Genomic DNA, 27,328 nt, shown 5'->3' with positions numbered 1-27,328 from the left:
CAACAGAATATCTGCCCACTGGTGAATAGAGAGAGCTCCTTTACCTAGGTTAAAGGACTCCACAAAAACTCCAAGCCCTCTATGAGAGCCCCCAGACCTATAGAAACTCCAACATCCAGACTTGAGCTTTTAAAACCTAAGGGATAAAAAGGTATGTTGATAATGTGTGCTTGGGGAAGAGAAAGGAAGGGAATAAGCATTTATATAGAGCCTACTATGTGCCAGCACTGCTAAATGCTTTGCAAATATCTTATTTGGACCTATGGTTCCATTATCTACTGTCATCTGTTATCATTTCTGATAGTTTTTTCGTTAGTGAAGGCAGAAGGCTCTAACATTCTAGCATTGTGTTTTCTTGGCTGCTCTTGCTGCAAGTGACCTCTTCCTCTTCAGAACTTGTGTTTTACTTTGTACATATTTTGCCTTGTGTTATAGTTGTGTCCCCTTGTTAGATCGTAAGTTGTAGAGGCTTAGAACTATATATATTCTGATCATTTTGCATTTCTTACAGTAGCACCTTCTTCAGTGCCTTTCCTATACATAATGTGTACTTATTAACTATTTGTGGAATGAATGAATGACTCTTAGTAGACATTTTCAATGGAAACTTTTAATATTTCTCCAGGATACCTCTCTGAGGTGGAAGGAACTTACGGGTTAGAATGGAGGGAGGGAAAGTACATAATACAGTGTATATGCATACCCATAGATAATATATATATTCACACCTGGCTGGTATGTACAAACCCATTTATGTGCATTTTAGAAAATAGGTGACAACAAAAAATTCAGAATTGTGAATATTTCCCTGGGAAGAACCTGCTGTTTCTCCTAGGATGACCGTACCAACCATAGGTCTTGTAGAACTTACTATCATTAATTTGTGCTGTGCCTTTGGGTCCTAACCTTGTGGCCTAATTGATAAGTACCCTAAGAGAAAGTGACCCAATGTTTGAGTTCTTACTCTATTGGGAACCTTGTAAATATCTTCACATAGTGTGTATGTGTGTGCGTGTGTATGTACACATATACATATATGTACACACATATACATATGTACACCTTATTATGTTTACTTAGTGTGTTTCAGACCAATGAATTCTAATTTTTGAAAATCTCCGACATTTGGTAAAGTGGTTTTGAGTTTGCAAGTGATCACAACAAAAGGAAGAAACCTGTTGCTCAAGGAGGGAAAATCATGTTTCCTTATGTTAAGTTTCTGATCACTGTAATTGCTTAACAGGAAGTTTGTCTCTATAGGCAAATGACAGATGTACCAGGAAGATCTGACAATCCAGTTGGTTGTCCTTAACTTAAACCTTATTATTGTTTTAGTGAAACCTGAAGGTTTCAGTTTCCTGAATTGCTAAAGTTCTTTGTAAAAGGAAACATCTTCTCAGACTCAGTCAACATGGATTGAATGGTTACTATATTTAAAATTCTGTTCTAGGAACATTGAAGAATTCACAAGAAAAACAAAATATTGTCCTATATTTTATGTTGATCATCATATTCTGGAAATGATGGAAATAATAGTTTATAAGGGGTGAGGAAAAACAAATTTTTAACAAAGTTCATTGATCCATGGGGATCATGTAGAGCGGGGGCTCTACACACATACACACACACACACACACACACACACAGCAATTTAAGGACTTTACAAAAAATTTTTGAGGGAGAAACATAAAATGTACTTTTAAAAATTTGAATAAGGGATAGAATTTGAATTGCTAAATATAAAATATTTTTCATTTGAATTGATAAATATAGAATATTTTTCATGATTATTTAAAAGAAAAACAGACTGAAGGAAAGAAAAATAAAAAGGCTGATAAAGCTTGTAGGGTAACAATCTCAGCAGGTTGTAAGATGAGTGTTAGTCAAAGTTAAACAGCATTTGTTACACATTGATGTTGGTCAATTTCAGATAAAGTCGGTAAAATAAGTTCAATTTTCACTCTTTACAAAGTAAACATAGTACATCTAGCATAGTACAGTGGAAAGAGCAATGAATTTGGTGTCGTCCCATTGATTCAAATTCCACCTCTCACATGCTTCCTCTGTGACCTTAGATATAGCACTTAATGTCTCTGGGCCTCAATTTTCTCATCTGTAAAATGAAGGGACTGGACTATATGACCTCTTGGGTCCCTTCCACTTTTAAATATGGGTTCTTATGATACTAAATAATATCTCTAGCTCTTCAGCAGGCCAGAAATGACTAGGATGCTGCTGCATGGTAATGCCACTACATGCCCTTGCTGGGGAGAATATTCTTTAGGTTTCCTTCTGCGGCCAGAACAATTTTTCTGTTAGGATCCTTGGCAAAAATCCAGCTAAGCGTACATTATCTAGTTCCCCAGCCTGATGTATGTTATGTAAACAAAGGTTCTCCTCTATTTCTGACTTGTTTTTGCTAGATCATCACCCTCTTCCTTATCATAGGCAGGCCCAAAGCCTCTGTTCTAGATCTATTTCTGTTCTCTCTCTGTTATTACTGTTCAGTCTTTTTCAGTCACGTTTGACTCTGTGAGCCCATTTGGGCTTTTCTTGGCAAACATACTGGAGTTGTCATTTCCTTCTCTCAGTCATTTTATAGATGAAACTGAGGCAAATGGCTAAGTGACTTAATTGGGGTCACACAGCTACTGTCTGAGACAAGACTTTAATTAAGGAAGACTAGTCTTCCTGACTCCAGGCCCGCTGCTCTATCCACTGCACCACCTAGTTGTCCATCTCTCTATACCCTCCTTTGGTGATTTCACCACACCCCATAGATTGAATAATACTTTCTGTTCAGTTCTATTCTATATCCAGCCATCATCTCCTGAACTCTGCTTCTGCTTTGCTAGCTGCCTGCTGCATATTTCCAACTGGCTGTCCCAGAGGCATCTTGAACTGAACATGTCAAAAATAGAACTCATTATGTTTTTCTCTAAAATCATCTCTTCTCCAAACTTTCCTATTTTCATTGAGGAAACCATCAATTTTCCAGTCACCCACGTTTACAACATTGGTGTCATCTTGGAGCCTTCCCTTTCCCTCATTACTCATCAGTTGCCAATTCCTGTCAATCCTATCTCCACAACATCTCTTATAAACATTCCTTTCTCTCCATTCTTGGCAAAAGACCCCTATAAAATCCATCAGCATCTTTCACTTGAACCTTTGCAAGAATCTTCTGTTCTACCTGGCCCCAGGTTCTCCTTTCCAAACTATCCTTCAAAGAGCTGCCAAATTGATACTTTCATTTATTTTTATTTTTTGGGGCGAGGGGCAGAGCAATTGTGGTTAAGTGACTTTTCCAAGGTCACATAGCTAGTAAGTGTCTGAGGCCAGATTTGAACTCAGGTCCTCCTGACTCCAGCTAAAATGATATTTTTAAATCACAAATCTGACTCTGTCTTCCTTCTATGAAACATACACATGCATGTGTGCACACACACAGACATAACCACAAAACTCAGAAACAAACAAATCGAACACTAAAACATCAAAAAACACTTTTTACCAGATATATCAACTGTTCAGGATGGCAGTTAAAGCCCTGTAAAGTCAGACTCCTATCTACACCTACCTTTCCTTTCCCTTACTCCCCATTCCAGTGTGGCTGGCCTTCTACCTCTCCATAACCGTCCATCACTTCATCTCCCACCTCTGAACCTTTGTACAAGTCATCCTCCCTGTCTAAAATGCATTTTCTTAGTCAAAAAGCATTTATTAATAATAGCACCTGTCTGCCAATGTTAAGTGCAAATGCCAGTGCTAAGTGCTTAGGAAAACAGTCTCTTAACTTAAAGGACCTCAGTCTATTAGATATCTTTATATCTACATATACACCATAGATCTATCTATCTATCTAAATATACATACACAAAATAGACACAAAATAATTGGGGTTTTGGGGGAGAAAGATAATTTACAACAACTAAGGTAGACCGCAGGAAAAGGCCTAATGTGGAAGGTTGGTACTCAAGACCTGACCCTTGAGGAAAAGTAGGAACTCTGTCTTGTATATCTAGCCTTTTATAGATTTTGTCTCTCTCATCGAAATGTAAGTTAGTTGAAGACAGGTACTATTTTTACCTCCCGGCGTATCTCTAGCATTATGTCCCAGTGCCTGGTACATAATAAATGCTTTGATTAATGGGTTGGATAGAGGTGAGAAGGGAATGCAGTGTATTCCATGCCTTCAGGTTGTCAGTGTAAAGGTAAAAAGATGGGAGTGGGAGGGCATTGTACAGAATGTCCCTAATGCCTTTGGCTCAAATACATCGTGCCTGGAGGTGACGTTTTAAGACTGAATATTGTAGATACTTAATAAATTCTTGTTGATTAATGGAAAGATTGTGTGGAGAGCTTTAAAGGCCAAATTTTATTTAATTTTGGCCTCTTAGAATCCCTACCTTTGTTCTTAAACATAATATGATGAAGGCTTCTGCTGCATATAGTTTTGTGACTGGAGAGGAAGTACTGATGTGGAGTGGACCAGCAAAGTATTGTGGGGGAAGAGTTGGTAAGACTTAAGGTAGAGCTAACTGGGTGGAATGTTCTCAGCCTTGAGGTACTGAGAACATGATATCTGACTGTGATAGGAAACTCGGGGAACTGAAAAGGGAACAATGGAAAAGAACCATTGATCTGGGGTCAAAACCTCAATTTGGACCTTCTCTCTGCCCTTTCTTCCCTATGTGGACCTGGGGTGTGACTCCTAAACTCTCCCAGGGTAAACTTGGGGCAACTTCTGGTCCTACTCAAGATATTTTAAGTATCTGTGTATTAACTAGGGAAAAAGGTCTAAAAAAAGAGCAATTGAAATGATTCAGAGAGTCAAATAATTTCCAAATAAGTATCTAGTAGAATGGGCACTGAGACTCTAAGGACAAAAAAAAAAAAGTCCCATGGGGAAACCAAGTTTTGCCCCTCAAGCAAATGATATTCTATGGTAATGCAGCTTAGTGTTATAGTGGGTAGAGCTTGGCAAGACTGGAATTTGAAGTGTCCCAGGCACCTATCATCTGCCTGGAGAAGTCACTTAACTCATTTTTAATGAGTTAACTCAGCCTCATTTTTCTCATCTATAAAATGGAGGTAATAACAGTATCTACCTCCCAGCGTTGTTAGGAGGATAAAATGAGGACACATGCACAGTTATCCCTTCCACTTCTCAGACTTTCCCCATCACAGTTTCAATATATTGCAGGTCAGCATAAGAGATTACTGTAGTATTTTTTTAGTTCTTTTTCATACAATATTTTTACTTAACATTGACCTACATATAGCCTATGACAAAATACTTAACCCAGATCTTACAGTAACATGCTGTAAACACTCCATAAAAGAAAAAAAAAATTGAGATTTCTTCTCTGGTATTAAGGGAGGACCAAAAAATTTTTACATGGATTTTTCCAGATTGGGGGAGGGGCTGTCCCTACCCCCTACTTCCTCGAGTTGTGATATGGAAGGGATAACTGTACTTGTTTTGTAAACCTTAAAACACTATAAGCATTAGCTACAATCAAAAGTAGAATGAACACAGATAAAGAAATATATCTAGGAGCAGGAGAGAGGATTGCTAGCAACTGGGGTGGGGATAATAGGCTTCCTATAAGAAGTGGCAAAGCTATGGCCAAAATTTATAAAATCATGAAAGGGATGGACAGGAGTGAGGTGGTAAATATTAACTATTGTCTCCCCAGGAAAAAAAATGAAGCCACTACACATTTTAAAATTTAATCTGCATTTTTAATATTTTATCCACCACTTTTCAATCTAGACCATCAACAGAATGGTAACAAAATGGTAGATTTCCAACAGAGGAGTTAACAGCTGGCTCTCTTGGATGGTTAAACATGGATTGTTCATCACCCTCACAACCCACCCCAACCCTACCAAATCCCGAACAACTCAATTCTAATTTGGGTTAAGTTGGGTCTGAAAGACGGAGTCCTCTTTCTTAGTCCTGAAAGATTTGTGGGGCACTGTTACCACCCATTTTATTATTATTATTGTTTGATGAATTATAGTTCTTTAAAAGTAATAGGTGTTTTGTTTTTTTTAATAATGAGAATGTGAGATACTGATCTTTTATGTGTGATTCTCAACTGACCCATTTAAGGCCTGCTTGAGGTCTAGTGACATAGTAGGACAAAACCAAACCAAAGCAAACCAAATTTTAATGAGTATTTTAGGTAGGCAGAGCCTGAGGGTCTCCTACTTTCAAAAATTTTTAAAAATTAATTTGTTTTCAGTTTTCTACAATCACTTCCATATATCTTAGATTTTTTCTCCCTCCCTCCTCCACCTTTCTGCCTTCCTTACTCCTCCCTCCCCTCACTCTTTCCTCCCGGAGATGGGTCTCCTACTTTTTATCTCAGTTGTGCTTCCATAAGAGGTCTGACCTGAGCACTGATGACCTCAGAAAATTGGAAAATACTGGCTGAAACTGTACCTTTGGCTTACTTCTGGCTGTGGAAATTAAGGTGATTAGGGGTGCAATATGTAGTTCAGTACTGAGGGCCTTGAGGTTTTAGTTTTTGTCAGAAGTGCTGTTGTTTCATATACTCTTCTATTTCTTTCTCTCATACTTTCCATAGAATTCACAAATTATCTCATGAGAGTGGTGGTGAGAAAGATGGAGTGTTGGTATATTAAAGACCTGGATTATTTCTTTAAAGCAGTAATTTAGAAGTAAACTGTCAGTTGAGGTTCTTTATTATTTTAGTAAAGTGCCTGGCCTTAAGTGAGATTCCTGTCTTATGGGAGAGGGTTGGAGACTTGGGTTCTTATCCCACCTCTGACATTTAACTGTTACCTTGGGCAAGTCATTTAACTTCTTTAAATTTGTGGTCTTTGAGACTTACCTACTGAATTATTTATAGATGTCTCTGTCTCTGGTAGGACAAAGTTCCTACACCTACACTTGAAACCTCTCTTCTGTTTAAACTTAGACTGAATTGTAATGGTTCCCATTGGCTCTTTGGTTTGGCTGTCATGTTTTTCCTGTTATGTTACAAAATTGGTGATTCTAGAGATTCTTGCCAATGTTGAGTTTTTGATACTTAATACAAATACTGCAAATGGAAAGGTGCCTTGTAAGGTGTTGGAGAAGTTTAGGTCCCCGTGTTTCTAAGGTGCCTTAGAATTTGACTTCTAAGCTGACAAACTCTTTCCTATTTAGTTGGTGGAGAAGCGATGAGAAGAAAAGGGATAATGACAATATATTATAGCTGATAATAGTGTGTCTTATCAGAGAGTTTGTACTTACTTAGAAATTGGTGAACCTGATTGATCATGATTGAATGGTCAAGGATGTTCCATTGTGTGCTACAGAGATTTTCTTGTCCTGTCAATCTTTGCTATAAGGATTCTTACTCTTAAGATTTCATACTGAGCTGGTTGGCTTAGGGCATGGTTGGCCTGTAACTGTTTTCTGGGACTCAGATCCACCACTCCACTGACCCTTCCATTACATAGTGGCCACCATTTGCCGCTGGTGCCATGGTAGGTGTATGGATTGCTTTCTGTCTTTCCAACAGTTACCGAAGTGCATGTTTGGGATTTTGTTGAAGAAAGCTGGATACAGTAAAGCTGAAGGAATCTTGGAAGATGATTGACTGCTGTCTTTTCTCAGACTAGTCTGAAAGGGAATACCCCCCACCCATTCATTCTGGATTGGTGGATCTGAAGTACAAACTATTTTCCAGGTAAGCAATTACCTTGTTTTGTTTTGTGGTACTCATTTCTTTTGAAAAAAAGCTTTATTTTAAAAATATTATTTCCCCCCACTTTCATAAGGAAATAGAATAGATTGTTAGATATTAGTGTCTTGTGTCTTTGGCCTGGTGTTAGTTGATGTATCTGAGGCAGCATTTTTAGCAGAAACTTCATTGTGTGTAATGAATGAGATTAAAACTGTTCTGAAACATATCCTAGGCTCAAATGGAATGACCTCCTTTGTTGACTTATGAATGGAACCTCTATAATAACCAAAGTGTATGTATAGGACCTCTTGGGCAATGTAGTTGTTCCGTTGAGAATTGGCTTCTGAAAGATGGAAGTCAAAACTGTTGTGATGTCATCTTGTAGGACTGATGGTGTATAATGGTCATAAACCAATTTATGTTCTCATCTCATGCTGTGATCTTCATTTCCTTGGATATTTGGAGCTTCTCCGTAAGGGTGCTTAGAGATGCCATTTCAGGTTTGTAATTGAGTGTACAAATTTTCAGGTTCCCTTTCTCACTTGTGGTAGAAAAAGAACTGCAGACTTTGGGCTTATTTGTTGGCCTAACATTTGTTAACCTATCCATCTCATCAGATGAGCTGTCAGAAAGAATGGAAAGCTATCTGCTGAAAGAGTTGAGTTGATGTACTACTGAATCTTAAAAGTTGGAAGGGACCTCAGACCGTCTTTCTAGCCTCATTGGTACATGAACAAGAATCTTCCATACAACATACTGGACAAGTGGTCATCCAGCCTTTTACTTGAGTACCTCCAACAAGGTTCCCCTTGCTAGCCTCCAAAGGGGAAATAGAAGGGAAGGGATTAAGAGTTTACCTAACACTATGTACCAAGCACTTTCCAGACATCTCATTTCATCTTTACAACAACCTGAAAGGAAGTGTCAACTAACCCCCATTTTACAGTTGAGAAAACTGAGGGAAACAGGGGTTATGTGACTTGCCCAGGTCACATAACTAATGGGTGTCTGAGGCCTGATTTGAACTTGGGCCTTCCTGACTCCAGGCCCAGTGCTCTACCTATTTTGTCACCTCGCTGCCCAAGCAACCCATTCCACTTTGGAATAGTGCAGATTGTTAGGAAATTTATCCTGTGCAGCAGGTCAGTCAGTAAATATTTATTAAGCACCTACTATGCGCCAGGCACAGTGGTGAGGGCTGGGAATATAAAGTTAAAACAGACTTCCTATACTCAAAGAATTCAGTCTAATGAGTTAGATAACACGTAAACAAGTACGTACAAATAGGCTATCTACAAGATAAAAAAAGAAATATTTAAAAGAGGGAAGATCCTAGAATTAAGAGGGATTAGGAAAGGCTTCCTGTAGAAGGTAGAATTTTAGCCTGGTCTGGAAGGAAACAAGAGAAACCAGAAGGCAGAAATGAGGAGGAAGTGCATTCCAGGCATGGCAGCAGCTACTGGAAATGCCCAGTCAGGGAATCATTGTCTTGTTTGAAGAATAGTCAGGAGGCCAGTGTTCCTACATCAAGAGTATGTGGGAGTAGGGGTGGGGATGGGGGGAAGAGTATAAGATGTAGGGAGATTGGAAAGATAGGGAAGAGGTAGAATATGAAGGACTTTGAATGCCAAACAGGTGTTTATATTTGGGCCTGCCGGTCATAGGGAGCCACTGGAGTATTTTGAGCAGGAGTTGACATGGTCAGACACAAGCATTAGGAGGATCACTTTGACAACTAGTTGGAAGATGGGCTAGAGTGAGAGAAGCTTGTGGCATAGAGACCAAACCAGCAGGCTGTTGTGATAGTTCAGGCTTAATAAGATGAGGGCCTGTGCCAAGATGATGCCAGTGGCAGAGGTAAGAAAGGGGCCTATGTGAGAAATATCACAAAGGTACAGATGATGGGTCTTAGCAACAGAGAAGATCTGGGGAATGAGAGATAGAGAGGAGTTGAGGGTGACACCTAGGTTGCCAGGCTGAGTGACTTGGAGGGTGGAGGTGCCCTCAACAGTAATAGGGAAGTTTAGAATGGGGAAAGGTTTGGGGGAAAAGATGATAAGTTCAGTTTTGGAAGTTTTGGAGTTTAAGCTCCACCTATTGGTCTTTGGGTCCAAGTAGAACAAATCTAATCCCTATTCCCAGTGTTAGCCCTTCAAATATGTTTTTTATGTGCTAGCTAGGTCATCTCTCCTCCAGTCTAAACCAAACTGAGTTTCTTCACCCGATTTTCATGCTAGTCTTAAGTCCTTACACCATCCTGGTCTTCTGGATACTTTTTTGTCTTCCTAAAATGTAGTGACTAGAATTGAGCACAATCTTCCAGTTGTGGTTTGTCCCGAGCAGAGTACAAACTTAAAAAAAAAAAAAGGTAACTAAGGAAGTATAGAAGAAGAAATCTTTTTAAATATTAAAGCAAGTGCTGAACAGGGAAGTACTTCAGGGTTTGGTGAACTCAAAGCCAGCTTCATGGTTCTCTGAGTTCTTTCTCTTTTTTAATACTATCTTGGTAACTTAGTTGACTATTTAAAACATGTCCATGTAGCTGATTTTAATGGCTGCTGTACTGTGAAGTAGTGGCCACTTCCCACTCCCTTTCTCCCTGCCCTTGGGAGAACAGGCAATCTCTTTGTAACATTAAGCAATTCTCCCAGAATTCCCTTCTTCCCTTCCCCCAACCAAGGAATCATTTTGGTTGCAAGCTTTCAGAATTCATGATGCTTGCCTCAATATGATTAAAATTCCTTTAATCTTGAAAGTTATTTCTCTTGGATCATTATTTTCCACACTGACATTCAAATTGGGCAGTGCTGGTCTTGAGGAATTATGGGTAGGCTCTGAAGAATGGAACCAAACATATGCATGTAAAGGGGAATTGTTAAAAAAAAAAAAAAGTGAAAGACATCTTGAATTTAATAGACCAGCCCCAGAGACATTGCCCTCTTTCTGCCTTCCCCTCACCATCAGATTTTGCCTCTTTACTCTCTAGTGGTCCCAGTCTTTTATTAGAGAATAGCTCTGCTCAGAGCCTGGTTGTCTGTTGGAAAAACTTAAGGAAAGCAGTTCGTGGTTTTCTTTCTTTACTACTAGATAGATATTAGATCCTATCTTGGCCCAGAACCTGATTGGTTCTATCGTGAGTAAAACCAAGGGTAAAAGAAGCTGTGTCTCTCCCTTTTTGATATCATTATGATATATATAAATATATATGATCTATAAACTAGATAGCTTTTAATTCATCTGCAGAAAATTAGATTATTCTTGTGCTAAATGAAAGTTTACCATATAAGAAAGTTATATTTTAAATACCACCCCTCCTCCTCCCAGTAAGCACTTTGGGAAGGGCACAGTTAAGACACAGTCTTTGTTACTATAGATTCAACTAATAATCATTTTGAGATGTGGATTCAAGTCATAAGCTCATACACAGCCCTAGAGCTGGCAGGGACATCAGGGGTCATTTAATCCAGGTCCCTTATTTTACAAAAGAGGAAACTAAGGCCCTCAGAGGTCAAATGACTTTAAGGTCATACAGCCAGTATGTTTTGGATGTGGGATTTGAACCCAGGTGAAGATTCCAGAGCTCTTTTATTCTTGTTACTTAAAGGATCCCCTGTTCAGTACAGTAGCTTCTACTTACCTAAATAGACCATATATCAACATAAGCTGTTTATTAGGTCAGTAACTATAAATGTGCTGCGCACCGAGTACTCAGGTTCTTGTCTTTTTAAAAAATCTTTTCTCCTTACACAAAGACGTTCAACCCCACCTTCCACACACTTTTTTTTTATTGTCTAAAGTGAATGAATACGTTATCTATAGTCAGCCTTTTTTTTGCTTTTTATTTGCTTTTTAAAAGCTTTTTATATGGTAAATGTTTTTGATGATTGGCCATTTGTTTTTCTTATGATGTATAAGACCAATTTTTATAGTAGCAGATACTTTTAATTTATTACTGTTTGTCAAATTTAGTTTGGGTATAATTGGGCACTCTTACAGTAATGATGCAAAATCATTTGGTAGTGAAAAAACGCGAACAGACACCTTGGAGTTATCTTTGTGTAGTCTGTATTTCTAGAGAGTTAAAGTTCGTGTATTGAGTCCTGTTTTCCCACTGGCTTTTCATTAGAATTCTGGCACCACATTTCCACAGGGAAACAGCTGCTGCGGTTCAGTTGTGTTCTACTCTGTGACTCCCCAGGACCATACTTTTATGGGATTTTCTTGGCAAAGGTAATGAAAGTGCTTTTGCCATTACCTTCTCCAGTAGATTAAGGCAAACAGAGGTTGTGTTACTTGCCTAGGGTCACACAGCTAGTGCCTGAGGCTTGAGTTGAACTCAGGTCTTCCTTGACTTAGGGCTCAGTGCTCTATCCACTGAACCATCATTTGCCTCCTAGGAAAACAGCACCAGTGGATAATACATATGACGTAGAAGATAAATATGGTATAGGGGATTGTGAGATTTAGATTTAGAAGGGATTTTAGAGATGATTTGTTTCATCCATCTTAATTTATAGAAAAGTAAACTGAGGCCCAGCAGGAGGAAATGTTTTGCCCGTGGTTATACTAAGTAATAAAGTAGCAGGTCCAGAGTTTAAACTCCAGGCCCTCCAGTTGCAAATTTGATGTTCTTTCCCCATCTGCTTCTATAAATGTTGTTGTTGTGTTCGTCTTTTTTTTTCAAAGAGGACCATGACATCAGAGAAATGATGACATGACTTACCCTTGATTTTGTTTTGAGTGAGGGAGGGAAGGTCACCAGCCTCACTTCTCCTCAAGAGCCATCTGCATGCAGTCCCCATATAATCCATTGGGATGACTAGAGACTACCCAGAATGCAATGGGAGACCTTGGCCTTTTAGGCTAAGGCGTTTTCCAGGTACTCACTTAGAGTGAGGTAATGCCCGTCCACGGAATAGGCCTCTTTAAAAGGTAGTCAGGGGGGTGGCCCCTTTAATAGAAAAGAAAAAATAAATGGATAAATCACTCTGGGAATGGCAGGAGCCTCATTTCAAAGAGCAATTTACCTTTGTACATGTAATCTTCATGCATTTAATTTTCCTTTTGAGCCCTAGCAAGAATTTGGCCAAAATGAGGAAGTAGGGTATTTGGAGAAAAGGGGACCCTGGCTTTAAATGCTTTGCCCTTTGGGAAGCCATCTAAGGCAGCGAGATGGAGCAGCAGTGGATAGAGTATTAGGCCTAGAGTCAGGAAGCCCTGAGTTCAGATTTGGCCTTAGATAATTACTAGCTACGTGACAATGCCTGGCACATAATAGGTGCTTACTAAATGCTTGTTCCTTTCCCTTACCTTCTCTGTAAAATAGGGAGGTTGGACTAGATCACCTGTAGAGAGTGTGGTCCAGCTCCCAAGTCCGTAGGACAAATGCATTCATGTGATCTTGGGTGCTTAGTCAAGTGCATCCATACTAAGGCTTTCCAAACAGCTAAATCCCCATTTCATTGGGAGTCCTCACTGACTCCTTGGTACTAGAATGTGTATTCAGCCATGCTGCCAATGTCATTACTCCAGATACTTAGCAGGGCTCCAAGAGCCATATGTGGAGATCATGTTTCCAACTGCTTAGACAGTTTGCCTGCAGTGTGCTTAAAGGAGCACTGTCAGACATGCAAAGCGCCCGTAAACACAGCCAAAGTGCAGGCTCCCCAGACTGACAGAAGCAGGAGCCCAACCCAGAGCTTTGACTTGTTTTCTAATGGTACCATAGATCTGCCTAGTTTAGTTAAGGAGCAATTAGTGTATACTTTTTCAGTGAATGAACTACAGCTGGTTAAGTTCTTTCTTTGCTTTCCTTTTCTCCATCAGTTTGGCTGTGTCTCCTTAGACAAACTCTTTTCCTGCATGGACACTACACATACCTTGTGTATCTCAGTAAAATCAATCAATAAACATTTATTAAACATTGGAGAAAGGCAGTTGGAGAGTGGGCAGGGGAGAAGCTCCTCAGGCCTCTCAGCCCATCTCTCTGGGACATCTTCACCCCTCACTGCTGTACAGAATGAGCTGCATTTTCCCCCTGGATTGAAGTATTGCTAGTAAGGTTCTTGGAGCATAGCCAGAACCTTCAAAACTGCCATCTCATCTGGACCATGGGCAGGGCAGAGCATGGCTATAGCCATGAATTTGTGGGGGAGAGCATGGGAGGGAAAAGGAGAGGCCTAATCAGCTGGACCCTGCTTAAAACAGTTCTACAAGACCTCAGTCTTGCCCCTCCTTGTCCCTCCCACATGCCAGCCCCATTTCTCTCTCCTTCTCTAAATTCCAATCTCCTTTTCTTTGCCTGCTGCTTTAAAAAAAAGTTGCAGCTGTTCTGCCTGCAGATTTTCCTCCTCTTGGGGCTGGGCCCCTGAACTTCCTTTAGGAATACTTTTTTTTTTTTTAGCCCTCCCCCATCTGACCCATCCCCAGCCATCCCTCTTAAGCTCCTTGGAGCTCCTTTTGAGGGATCCTTCACTACCCACTTCATCCTTGGGGATCCCTGACAGCTATTCCTTCTACACTGCAATAAAGTAACACTTTACTGAGCAGTAGGTAGGGCTTTTGAGATCAGGGAAGTTATTAGTCTGCGTAAAAATTCATCTGCCCTTTTCATTCTTCCGAAGGACCATGATGAAACATTGCATCGCAGGACATTTGGTGGCACATAACATCAGTGGCCTTGAATGAAAGTACTACTGTGGATTACATTTTCAGTTCCAATGAAAGCTTTTTATTTTTCTTGGTTTGATATATTAAGGAGATGGGGGAGGAAAATCAGGGGCTGCATTCATTTATTTGCAGGATTCTGTATAACAGTGCATGTAAGTATATGCACACACACATTCATGCTAGTTAGTTTTGTTGCTTAGGTAGAATGAAGTCCCTCCAAAACCTGGGGTGGGGTTCCTGGTTATTATATTTGAGATGACTAAGGAAAGTTGGGGACTTGTTTGTTTTCAACTGTCACTTTTCCATTCTCATTTCTCTCCTTCTCTTGTATGGTCTGATTGAATAAGATATTCTTTTTGTTGAACATTTACTGTTGAGTGTCCACATATTGTTCTAAAGCCATAAAGGCCATCTTTTGTTAGTTAAAAGCAAAAATAGACATCTGATTATTTCAGCAATTGAGGTGCATGCTGTATCCTGAGAGAAGGGTTGTATGTTTGAATAAATAAATCTCTTCATCCGTAAAATGAGGAGAGGGGCCTGTATAATGATAATGAATATCCTGAGATTCTCTATCCTTTCAGCAGAATTCATACTGTTCATTAGGTCTACAGGACTTGACTTAGCACCATTGTAAATCAGGTGTTCATTGAGAGGCAGCTGCATGGTACAGTGGATGGACACTGGAAGACCTGAGTTCAAATCCTGCCTGGGTCACTTATTTGCTTTGTGATCTGACAAGTTGGTAGATTATGTTAGGATAGTTCAATTCTAGAAGGCTTTTTTTTAAAGTAAAGAAGCAAAGGGTTTAAAGTCACAGGACAGGGATTCAGATATCATACCTTTGCTACTTGCTTCCTGTGTGATCTTGGGCAAATCACTTAATTTATCCAGGCCTCCTTTATAGTTTATCTAGGCAAGTCACTAAAACTTCACTACAATTTTTCCATCTATAAAAATGGGGATAACGATAGCGCTTAACTCTTAGGGTTTTTGTGAGAACCAAATGAAGCAAGTTTTCATTGAAGGCCTACTGTGTGCTGGGCTACATTTGTGCTATATGTACTTGAAAGCACCAAAATATAATTTCTTGTGGAATATTTTTTTTGTAGGTCATACTTTTCACCAATTCATGTTGTTTGCCTCACCCAGTCATTCTAAGGTTGTATGGCTTTATCATACTTGGTTCTTACAAAGTAAATATCTTTTTTCTGCCTATCATGTATCATAGTATGGGGTATTTTATTACTTTAAATATTTCCCTTTGATTATGTACAGTGTGTTTGTTTAGAATTAGATTCTTTTCAGAGTAAGATCTAATGTTCTCACAGTTGTTATACCTCACCAGAAATTGTCTTTGTGGATGCTTTTACTGTGTTCCTCTGTAGCTTTTCCCACTTGAATTGAGTACAGATGACAACTTTTTCTCTCATGATCCAAATAGTGCTACAGAGACTCTGCCTTTATAAATCTTGCTTCATTGTCTCCCTCTCTTCTCCTGCTCCTCCCCCTCCCTCCCCCCATTATTGTATGGGCTAATTCATCTCACAGGAGTTCTATTTCTGTTGTGAGCCACAGGAAGCAGACTACATCTGTGCTTTGTAGGCCCCTTGGCTCATCACTGACATCCAAATGCAATTCCCAAGCGTGATCTCAATTCAGTTTTTTCCAAGTTTTCCAGTTTGGACCATGGTAATTTTGAATCACCTTCCCTCACTAAGGAACACTTCAAAGGCTCATGTTTATTCTAAAACTGACCATTTTTCAGATCTGACCTGACAAGTTGGTAGACTATGTTAGGATAGTTCAATTCTAGAAGTTTTTTTTTTTTTTAAAAGCAAAGAAGCAATGGGTTTAGAGTCACAGGACAAGGATTCAGATCACACCTTTGCTACTTGCTATCTGTGTGATCTTGGGCAAATCACTTAATTTATCTAGGCCTCCTTTTCCTTTCAAAAAATGAAGGGGTTAGACTAGGTGATCTCTGAGGTCCTTTCCCAATCTAGATCTATGATCTTCTAATGCTAGGATTATCTACTATAACAATAATAGCAGGATAGTAAGTGCTATCCAGCTATCTGTTGATAAATACATTGCTAGGACCCATTTGTATGTGAATTCTACCAAAATTATGTGAAAAATAATACTGATGGGGATAGAGAGGTAAAAATCATTTATATAGCACCTACTATGTTCCAGGCACTATGCTAAATATTTTTTACAATTATTATCTCATTTAATCCTTACAACAACCTCTGTGATGTTGATGGTCTTCTTTTCCCTATTTTATACTTGAGAAAACTGAGGCTAATAGGTTAATTGATTTGCCATGGGTCACACAGTAAGTGTTTGAGGCTGGCTTTGAACTCAAGTCTACCTGATTCCAAGCCCAGAGTTCTAACCATTGTGTCACCAGCTGTCACCACCACCCCCATCACCATCATCATCATTGTCATCATCACCAGCATCACCACCTTTAATTACCACCCACTGTTTTCTTCATAAAAATTTTAGGTTGGGAGATGAGGAGATAGAAAAGGAAGAGATAAGGGGTTAAATCTGGTTCTCTGTCTGGTGTTCTGGTCCCTAATCCTAGCTTTTCCTTTTTTTAAATGAATCATTTTCCATGAAGAAAGCATAGCCAACTTTCAGTTACCTGTAGGTGAATTTGAGTTGTGATGCATGCAGAGCAGATCTTGCTTTCAAGTTCTTATTGAGTGCCCCCATTCTGTTTAAGTTGTTGGTTGACATTTAGCACTACTTTTGTTTATTCTTAGTTTACACATAGGCTACACTGAAACCAAAACAATTTTCTTCTTCAGGCCAGAGCCAGGAAAAGAAAAATGGATCTTCATTGTACCTCATGACGGATGGTGATACATATACCACTGCCAGCATGGAATAGAGAACCTGGCCATAGGATCTGGAGAGCCTCGATTTAGACCAATTAATCAGTCTGTAAACATTTATTATGTGACAAGCACTCTGCCAAGCACTAGGGAAACAGAAAGAGGCTAGATAGTTCCTGCCTTCATGGAGTCAGTATATACAGGATAAATGGGAAATAATTTGCAGAGGGAGGGCACTCAAATGAGGAGGGGTTTGTAAAGATTTGTAGTAAATGATATTTTAGTTGAGATTTGAGAATCCAGGGAAGCCAATAGGCAGAGATGAGCAAGGAGATTCCAGATACAGGGAACAACTGCGACCAAGTATCACTGGATCAAGGCGTGTGGGACATTGAGTAGACTAGAAAGGTAGAAGCAGGCTGAAGGGCTATGAATGTCAAGCAAGGCATTTTGTATTTGACCCTGAAGGTAATACGGAGCTACAGGAGCTTGTTGAATAGGAGAATGGCATGGGCAGGCCTGCACTTTAGGAAAATCACTTTGCTGAATGAAGTAGAGACTGAAATGGAGAGAAATGGAAGGGACTAGAAGTTGAGTAGGGAGACAGGATAAATAGAAAAACTGAAAAGATTTCTAGATCTGTGTTTAAATTGAGTGTTCATAATGAGGGGTTATTATCTTATTTGATATTTATGGATTTCTAGAACATAAAACATAGCCATTCTTATATACAAATACAAAAAACAGTTCAGAAACCAATAGAAATTTTTGGATCATTGCTTTCCAGTGATTCTAGTTGGTTGTATCTTAACAAGTTTTTAGTCTTAATTATTTGCCAGCTGGAGTAGGAATAATTTTTAAGGGTAAATGTATTGCAAACAGCCCATTTTTTTTACATGAAGTAGAAAGTTTATAAAGATTTGCTTTAAGTACTGTAGCATCCCTATTGTTTCTTTGACCCCAAGAGTTTTAAAGGTTTTTTAAAATTAAATTTATTTAATTTTTAATAATTTTATTTATGCTTTTTGATTTTACCTCAGCCATTTCTTAATATTCATACCAGCCCCACCACCAAAACCCTCCCTTTGTAACAAGGAAAATCTAACAAATGAAGATCTGTTCTCCAGTCTAAATGCAATATAACACTGCATATTGTGCATATTCCCTCCTTCTCCTCTTCCCCTCCTCCACATTAGAGGAGGGAAAGTGTTTTTTCAAATTTGTTCTCCAGGACCATGATCACTAGTTGTAATTCATCAGAATCGACTGTCTTTTAACAGTAATTTAATGGCAAAAATTTCTATTATTGTAATCGGTGGTTCTTTCTTTTCTGTTTGCTTTATTCTATATTACTTCATACTTGACTCCTGATGTTTTTCTGAATTCCTCATGCTTGTTTCTTATAGCACAATAATATTTCATTACATTCATATGTTTTGTTCAGCTCTTCCTTAATCAATAATACATTTGCTTTCCATTATTACTGTTATGTGCAGCTCATTTTTTAAGCAAAGGTTTTGTGTGGTTTGTGAAGTGAAGAGTTAGGAATCTGAAAACATTAGTGACATCTACTACGCAGGAGGCAAATTCACAGGACTGGAGAATGGAGAGCTGCTGGACGGTGTCAGAGTCATTTAGTCCAGCCATTGTCCAGATGGACTTGGGACCCCAAAGGTCTATTGTAGGTGGTCTGCAGGGTCAGAACTATTTTCATAATAATGCTGAGACATTTTAATTTCTAATACACTAAATACCGAGATAAACCAGAGTTGTACTGGCAAATGTTTAACTAGCTCTCCAAAAACACAAGGACACAGTTTAAATCTTGTCTACATTACTAACAGTTTCTCCATTGGTTTCATAAATTAGACAATCAAGAAAATAATACATCAGGCTCTGCTTTTTAGCTTGAGGATTTCCAAGGTGTAAATGCTGTCGCTGAAAATTAACAGTTGGCTCTTGTAAGAGAACTAGCTCTAGCATACTTAAACAAAGTTATTTGGGGCGGGGAAGGGGTTTTCATATGTGTGTGTGTGTGTGTGTGTGTGTGTGTGTGTGTGTGTGTGTGTGTGTGTGTGTGTGTATAAAGAGTATAAAGGAGCCTGGAGGCTAAAAAGCTTGAGAATACTTGATCTAATCCAACTTCTTCATTTTACTATTTAGTAAACTGAGACCAAGTGAAGTAAATTGAGTGGTTAGGATTGCACAGCTAGGAAGTAACCCAGCTCCTCTGGTCTTTTTGGAAGTAGGGATGGTTCTTTTTTTTTTTTTTTAATTGATATCCCATCTCCCAGCACAGTCTCTCATATAGAATTGATGTTTAATAAATGCTTAGTGGTTGATTACCTCTAGCTTTCATTTTTTTTGTGCTTGTAATGGGAGCACCTTCTTCTACTCTGTAGGCACTTAACAGATATTGAGTTGTTTTTAGCATAAAGTAAGAGTTATTACCATTTTGGTTTCACATCATAGGTGATACATATCATCAAGCTGACAGAGTATGACTGGGATGCTGGAGACCTGGGTTTAGATCTTGCTTCTTTTTGACATTTAGGAATTCAACATTAAATGTTTCACAAAAATAATTTCTTGTTATCAGAACATGAGATATTGTGACCCTGGGGGTGTCAGTTAACTTTTCTGTCTCCCAAACAGTTCCCTGTGCCTTCTCTGCTAAGTCTTAGTGGAGAGAGTTTCCATTATCCCATGGACTGACAGTTCTGAGGATCCCAGATGCTTCTGATCTTCCACAGCTATTAGCGCAGTGTCTACCACATACTAAGTATTTCATAAATGCTTTTTTCTTCATTCACATCATCCTTAATAGCCTCATCTCTAGATGGTATATACATTAGGAAAGAACTCATTCTGAGATTAAGTGAAATTAACATATGATATCCTGTACTAAAATATGTATAGTGATCTCATATTTCCTAATGTAGTCTTTGCCCACCACCTCTTATAATAAAGTATCTTTAAAAAGAGAAAACAGTTGAACAAAACTGACACGTCAGCCCAATCTTACATTATATCTCCAGTCATAATACTTCTCTGACCTCTGACAAGAGGGGAGGGAGGAGTTATTTTCTCCTGTCTCTAATTTGAATCACATAATATCTTTTAAATGGAGACTGTTGGGATGTAGCTTTTTTATTTTCCATCTGGGCCATCCACCAAGTTCACTTCCCAAATTTTTTCTTCTTGTTAAATGAGTTAGGATCACTCTCATATTTTGTGCTTTTTAAGTAAAATGAACCTCACAAATTTATACCCTCTGATCCAGAATTTGTGGTCATTTGAACAAAGGCCTGACTGGATCTCTTTTGTAAACAGGTATTATTAGGAGAAAATAACTTTAAAAATACTTTAAAATTGTTTCAAAGATATCCATTTGGGTACAAAATATGAAAAACATTTTGAATTTTCCCAGAAGGAGGTCCACCAAAGGATCTCTATTAGGACTGCTAGTTTAGTTCAAGTCAGTTCCAGTGCTTGGCCCCTAGTTGGTGCTTAATCAGTGTTGACTGATTGAAATCACTATATATTCTTGAAGAAAGGAAAACTTCCATCTCCTGTAAAGTAGTTTGCAACCAGACTTTTAGCAAATTCAAAATGGTCTTTCACATAATTAATCTGAATGAGTTTGCATTGTTATAGGGAGTGGTTTTTGGCAGTGTTCTGTGGCAAAACATTTTTAATGAGTGTAATATAATATTAAAAATAAAATTGACTGAAAGAGCTTTGCTATAATCTGACTTTAAAATGAAACTAACTTAGGTTCAAAGGGTTCTCTGTATGAACTTATACACAACTTATATACTTCTTAACCTTAATCATCTTCCTAAAAAACGATCTTTCTTCCTGGAATACATGAGATTATTGATCACTGGGGCAAGGGGAGGTATGGAAATCCACTTTTGGTGTGTTCAGATTATCTTTTGTATGTTTCATTGCTTTTTTAAAAAACTTTAGTTTGGGAGATTGACACAGTTTGTTGAAAAGCAGCTGAATATATTGGAGTAGATGATTTGAAGAGTTTTGTGATTAAAGTTATTTGGTATGAAGGGACTAGGTCACAGGGTTGGGGAATCTGTGGCCTCAAGGCTACATGTGACTCTCTGGGTCCTCAAGTTTCAATCCAAAATTGATCAAATCCTAAATTTGGATTCAAAGGGCCACACTTGAGGACCTAGAGGGCCCTGAGGCCACAGGTTCCCCACCCCTGGACAAGGAAATGAGGAGCCCAGTACTGTTGTATCCCAAGGCAGCAGAAGTTGTTCTGTTCTGGGGCCTTGGTAATAGAATATTGGGAACAGATGCATCCAGAATTCTCTCCAGAACAGTGAGCAAGGTGCTTTTATGTTCTGGCTTACTGATATCCTCTCTGATATGATGGCATTTGAATAGGGATTGCTAGGTATTTTATGGTGTTATGGCACAAAATGAGCATTGATGGCAGGTGAGCATTAGCATTGCTTTCCAGCAAGGGTCTTTCTGCTAAGTAGCTCATAACTGGAAGTTGTAGGCCTTCCTTTGGGCTCAGTTGGGGTTAGTTTCATCGTTTCAGCAAAACCTCAGTAGCTCTTGCTACTCACCTTCTACAGAGAAGGGAAGGAACTTTCCTAGCTTGTCTCTTGTTACTATTGAGGGAATGAAATTAAATTGCACACTGGTGTACTATCTTAGTTAAATCACTTCTCTTTGGGCCTTAATCTCTCTTAGAAGATCTCTGTGGTTCCTTTGCATCTCTGTGAACAAGCAGACTGCTACTGGAGCCACTCAGACCACTAATTTCGCTAAGCATGTTCATCTCTAGTGAATAACTGTATGAGATGAAATTAATTTTCCCATTTTTTACTGGTGTCCAAAGAAAGGGGAGAGAGGAGGCCTATGTATAGGGGCCAGCACATTGTAATTACTACAGTAACTGAATCTAAAAACGGTACTGTGTTAAGGAAATACACATCAAGATAACATAATAATTTGGAGTGGAGAAAAGACTATTTGAATTGCTCAGACTTGATCGGAAAAGAATCTTGGTTTGTTCAGCATTCACCCAAAAGACGCGTTTGGGAGCAATTGATAGATCAGTAGATCCATCCTGAAAAAGTGTCTGGCCACAGTTCAGATTGTACATCGGAGCCGGGATGGTTTTGCATTTATTCATAGCTTTTAATGTCTTTGAATGCTGTCAGTTCTCTGGAGCTGATTCTGGGGATCTAGATTTTCTCTTTCACCCTTATAGATTAATAGGCTCTGCTAGCTTACTGTCCTAGAAGTTAAGCTGGAGGGAACTAATTTTCACATGCAACTGCCTCCATCACTGATAGAGGTACCTTACTATGCAATGGATTTAATCGTGAATATTTTCATATTAATCATATTTTTGTAGAATGGATCTTATTTTAAATGCACCTAAATAGCTTGATATTTGAGAAGGGGGCAGATGTGATAGATTTTTAAGTAAAGAATCATTTCATCATTTTCCTTAAAAGATTTTTGTTTTCATAAATCTAGATTTCTTATATTAGCTTTGTTTGACACAGATTAACCTGTATTTTGGTCTGCCCAGTCCTGGAGAATAGAAATTCCTCTTTAGGCACAGACGCTGACTAGCATGGAGCCAAACATTCTGGCCTTCCTCCCTCTTGGCTATGAATCAGGACTGATATGGCCTGAACTGTTCAGTGGAGTTTTACTTTCCATATCAGCAGAACTCCAGGATGGATCTATCTCAGTTGGAACTTGTAAGCCGGAAATAAACTATTTTGCTACTTCTAGCTTCCTGCCACACTTCCCAGAATAGATATATCTCCTAATCTTACCCATCCTTACCCCTGACATCACCTTGAGAACCTTAATGGAATTTTTGAACTGTTAATGGTTAGCTTTACAAGGAAAGTGATCCAAGGATGTGGGAGGAAATGGAAGGATGACGATTCTTTTCCTGGGGTGTGCCCAGGTACAAACAACTGCTAAAGGTGCTTAATTGTCCCTGTAAGACGCTTAACTGTTTGTGTTTTATTTCACTAATAGAATGTAAAAAATTCTATTCGGGGTGCAGGAGGGGAGAAATAGATTTTTTAAATTTGTTTCTCTATTCCTGGGGTCTTATACATAGTAAGCATTTCATCAATGCTTGTTGGATCAAATTGTATTTGATTGATTATTGCTTCTTTGGTCCAACAGGTAGAGAAATCTGTCTTACAGCTAGCTTTTAAAGCTAAATGTTAAAGCTCTCCAAAGCTCTTTAATGTGGATATGACCAATTAAGAAAAAAAAAGCTTGCTCTGGTTTTGTCTGTGATTGACAAAAAGATCCATTTTAATTAATTTCTAGATTTCTTTATCTTAAACAGTGGACTTTTTTTTTAATGGATATTTTGTTTTGATACACTGATACTGGTTAACAAACAATCCTGTCTTTTCCCCCATTTTTCTGCCCTCTTCTCACTCCTTCCTTCTCTTCTCCCCCAACCACAGTCCATTTTCCCAGAAGCCAGACTGCCCTAATGGAGTGATTGAGACTGATTGGATCACTCTGAACTTCCAGAGTTTACTGGTTGTTAACAAAAAGGAAGGCTATGTGCTTTACATTTAATAGCCTGGGGACCACATTGTGTGTATTTTAAGAAGTAGTTGCCTGTTCTTAATGGTGAGATAATGATGTGGAAGTCTGGGTGTTTTAAAAAATCCTTTTAAGAATTCAAGTTGGACTTAAATGAAAATTGAGAACATTACCCCAGTGCTGCAGTTCTCATTTCTCATATCCGTGTGCTGCTCACTTTAGGTGCCTCATTGCCCTCATGAGAAGATGTGGGATGGGGGGACGTATGTTGGAAAATGGAAAACCTAGCCTCTGTTCTTTTCCCCTCTTTCTAGCTAACAGTGAGACCTCATCTTCTGGAGTCTCAGTTTCTAGAAAGAGGAAGTCGGACTAGATATCTAAGCTTTCTTGTAGCTCTAACAATTTGTGATTGCTTTTGAAAAAGATAGTAAAAGTTCATTTATTTGCCAAAAGTTTGTCAAGCTCCTACTGCGTATCTAGTAATTTACAGGACGAAAAGAGCAGCCGTAGCATCAGGAGAGGCCTCATGTTAGAGACGGCACTTGAAGACTTGTTTGTAACAAGCGACAGACTCCATGAGGCAGATGAGGATGAAAGTATGTGACAGATAGGGAGGTGACTGACCTATGCATAGAGGCAGGAGTTTGAGGATTGGGAAGTAGGACAGTTTCAATGGAAGCTGGAAGGAGAGTAATGAGCAAAAAAGTGTGGAAAGGTAGACTGGAATAAGAACATGAAAGTGTTTAAAGGCTAAATAGAGAAAATAGGAGCTACTACAGGTCTGTGAGCCTGTGTTTCAGGAATGTCAGCATATCAGCTGTGTAGAAAATAGATTAGAAGTAAGAGAGACCAGAGTGAGAAGCTATTGCAGTAGTCTAGGCAGAAATCAGAGGCTCTAAATTAGACTGGTGGCCATATGAGCAGGGATAAAGACAAGGAATGTTGTGGAGGTTGATTCAACAAGACCTCAAAATCAATTGGACATGGAGAGATGGGAGCAGGGATGGGGAGAGGGAGGTCTTTAAAGTAAGAAAGTTAGGAAGAGGGGAGAATTTAGGGAGAAATAGAGTGAACTTTGTTGATCACCCAGTTGGAAGAGTCCAATATAGAGTTAGTGATGTGGTACTGGGGCTTAGGATAAACTAGGGCTGGTGGTCAGTTGCATAGAGAGATGATAGTCAAATCCACAGGAGCTAATGAGATCACTGAGCCAGAATTAGTTCAGGATGGAACCGTGCGAAATATCCACACATAGAGTCTGAGTATGATCTAGCAAATGAGATTTAGAAGAGGAGGATTCTTAGCAGGTAAGAGAACAAGTAGAGCAGTCTGAGTACAATCCTAGAGGAAAGAATCCAAAAAACTTAACTAAAGTAAGATTAAAAAAAAATTATCTTCAAAGACATTATTAAGGAAATAGGTTTTAAATAGGTTTTAAAAATTGATCCCTTCTATCATATCTTAAAAAAATGAAATTAAGCAGTAAGAGAGAAATATATTGGGAGGAGAAAGGGAGAAATGGAATGGGGCAAATTATCTCTCATAAAAGAGGCAAGCAAAAGACTTTTCAGTAGAGGGAAAAAGAGGGAAGGAAAGAGAAAAACATGAAGCTTACTCTCATCACATTCCACTAAAGGAAGGAATAAAATGCACACTCAATTTGGTATGAAAAGCTATCTTACGATACAGGAAAGTGGGGGAGAAGGGGATAAGCAGGGTGGGGGGGATGATGGAAGGGAGGGCAGTGGGAGGAGGGAGCAATTTGAAGTCAACACTCTTGGGGAGGGACAGGATCAAAAGAGAATAGAAGCAATGGGGGGCAGGATAGGGTGGAGGGAAATAGTTAGTCTTACAGAACATGACTATTATGGAAGTCATTTGCAAAACTACACAGATATGGCCAAATTGAATTGCTTGCCTTCCCAAAGGGGATGGGTGGGGAGGGAGGGATGAAGAGAAGTTGAAACTCAAAGTTTTAGAACAGCTGTTGAGTATTGTTCTTGCCACTAGGAAATAAGAAATACAGGTAATGGGGTATAGAAAGTTATCTTGACCTACAGGACAAAAGAGAAGATGGGGACAAGGGAAGGGAGGAATGATAGAAGAGAGGGCAGATTGGTGATAGGGGCAATTAGAATGCTCAGCGTTTTGGGGTGGGAGGAGGGGAGAAATGGGGAGAAAATTTGGAACCCAAAATTTTGTGGAAATGAATGTTGAAAACTTAAATAAATAAATTTTAAAAAAATTGATCCCCTCATTTGAAAGTATAAGAACACAAAGTTGAAGCAAACCTCTTAACTGTTTAGAGCGGAGCACATAGACTGCCAGCAAACTACGATCCCTGGACATGGGTCTTCTTCTGGCCTATGGTTGCTTCAGGTTGAGGAGGTGGGGCCATGACATTTTTAGCCCTTTTATTTATTAATAATTTGAGGCGTTTGAAACCTATGCGCTGGTAGATACCAGACTGCCATAGACCTTTGTTTCTGGACTTTATGATATATTTTGTTTTACTCCTTCTTTGTAATTTTCACTTCAGTGATGCCAATTTTGGTTTAGACTATACAGTGGATTTGGAGAATCATGTAAACACAGTAATTATGAGCTTACTGTGCTATTTAAAGTTGATTTCTTTGATTTTGTCCTCTGGCCATTCTAATTGAACTTTTTTCTGCTTGTGATCAGAATCCAATGAAAGATCTCCAGGCCTTTTATAAATGTTCCCAGTTGAAGATGGTCATTGTTACAAGTTAATATAAAGATATTAAAAACATGTGTAGTGTGCTGCCCTCTTTCCACCTCAAAATTTCCTCCTTAAGTATGCCCCATGTGGTCTCCATGGGCTAAAACAATTTGAGCCTGGAGGCTAAAGGGTGGAATATTTACATTGTCTTACAGTATGTTGAGGGTTTTCTAGTAAAATTTATAAATACTTTCAGGAACATAACAAAGAATAACTTACCAGGATTTATCTGTTATTAAATATTATAATTTTTTTGCTGTGAATGTAGTTGACATGAAGAAGTCTTCATGTTGCTTAACTATAGCAGTATTATATTCTAGGCCAGAAACATTAAAAATGGTTTCAGTGCAGTTAACAATATGCTAAATTTAAGAGTCCCTAAAATCAAGCACAGAAGCTTAGAACCCTTTGTTGCTTTGAAAATTAAATAAACTAATTCTTTAGGTTAATAATCATAGCTGAGCTTTTAGCTGTCCTTTGCAAATGGCATTAATGTCCTTTCTATCTGAACAGACCCAGGAAGGGGAGCTGTAGGTGAAGTTGGCAGTTATCCTTGTTGAAGGATGCAGTTTATAAGTGGAGTATCTGGTATGGATGAAAGGGTATCATTCTTCGGCATGATCAGTTTGATCCCAAACTTTTCCTTTCTTGGAAAAGTAGGAGGGAATGATAGTGGGACAGCCCCCCTAATGGTTTTTAAAAAATATGATATACACCTCCTTGCTAATTGCTAGTGCCTTTCTTCCCTTTATATTCTGTATATACTTAGGCATACATGTTATCTCCCCTAACAG

The 27,328-nt window shown here is 38.8% G+C and overlaps 1 protein-coding gene across 6 annotated transcripts in view; it reads left to right on the top strand.

Annotated features, from left to right (window-relative positions):
* Window positions 1-27,328, top strand: part of FBXW11 (F-box and WD repeat domain containing 11) — a 90,100-nt gene that overhangs the window by 5,551 nt on the left and 57,221 nt on the right. The window contains exon 1 of one of the 6 annotated variants that reach the window (XM_072630969.1): window positions 7,642-7,709. The exons of the other annotated variants lie outside the window; for them this stretch is intronic. The gene's annotated coding sequence lies outside the window, so the exon portion shown is untranslated. Of the gene's footprint in view, window positions 1-7,641; window positions 7,710-27,328 lie in introns of those variants that run through there. 6 annotated transcript variants of the gene reach the window in all.

The sequence above is a fragment of the Notamacropus eugenii genome, chromosome 1 (genome assembly GCF_028372415.1).
Source record: "Notamacropus eugenii isolate mMacEug1 chromosome 1, mMacEug1.pri_v2, whole genome shotgun sequence".
Lineage (NCBI taxonomy): Eukaryota > Metazoa > Chordata > Mammalia > Diprotodontia > Macropodidae > Notamacropus > Notamacropus eugenii.
Note: the sequence above shows the minus strand (reverse complement) of the source record. Positions and strands in the feature narration are given on the sequence as shown.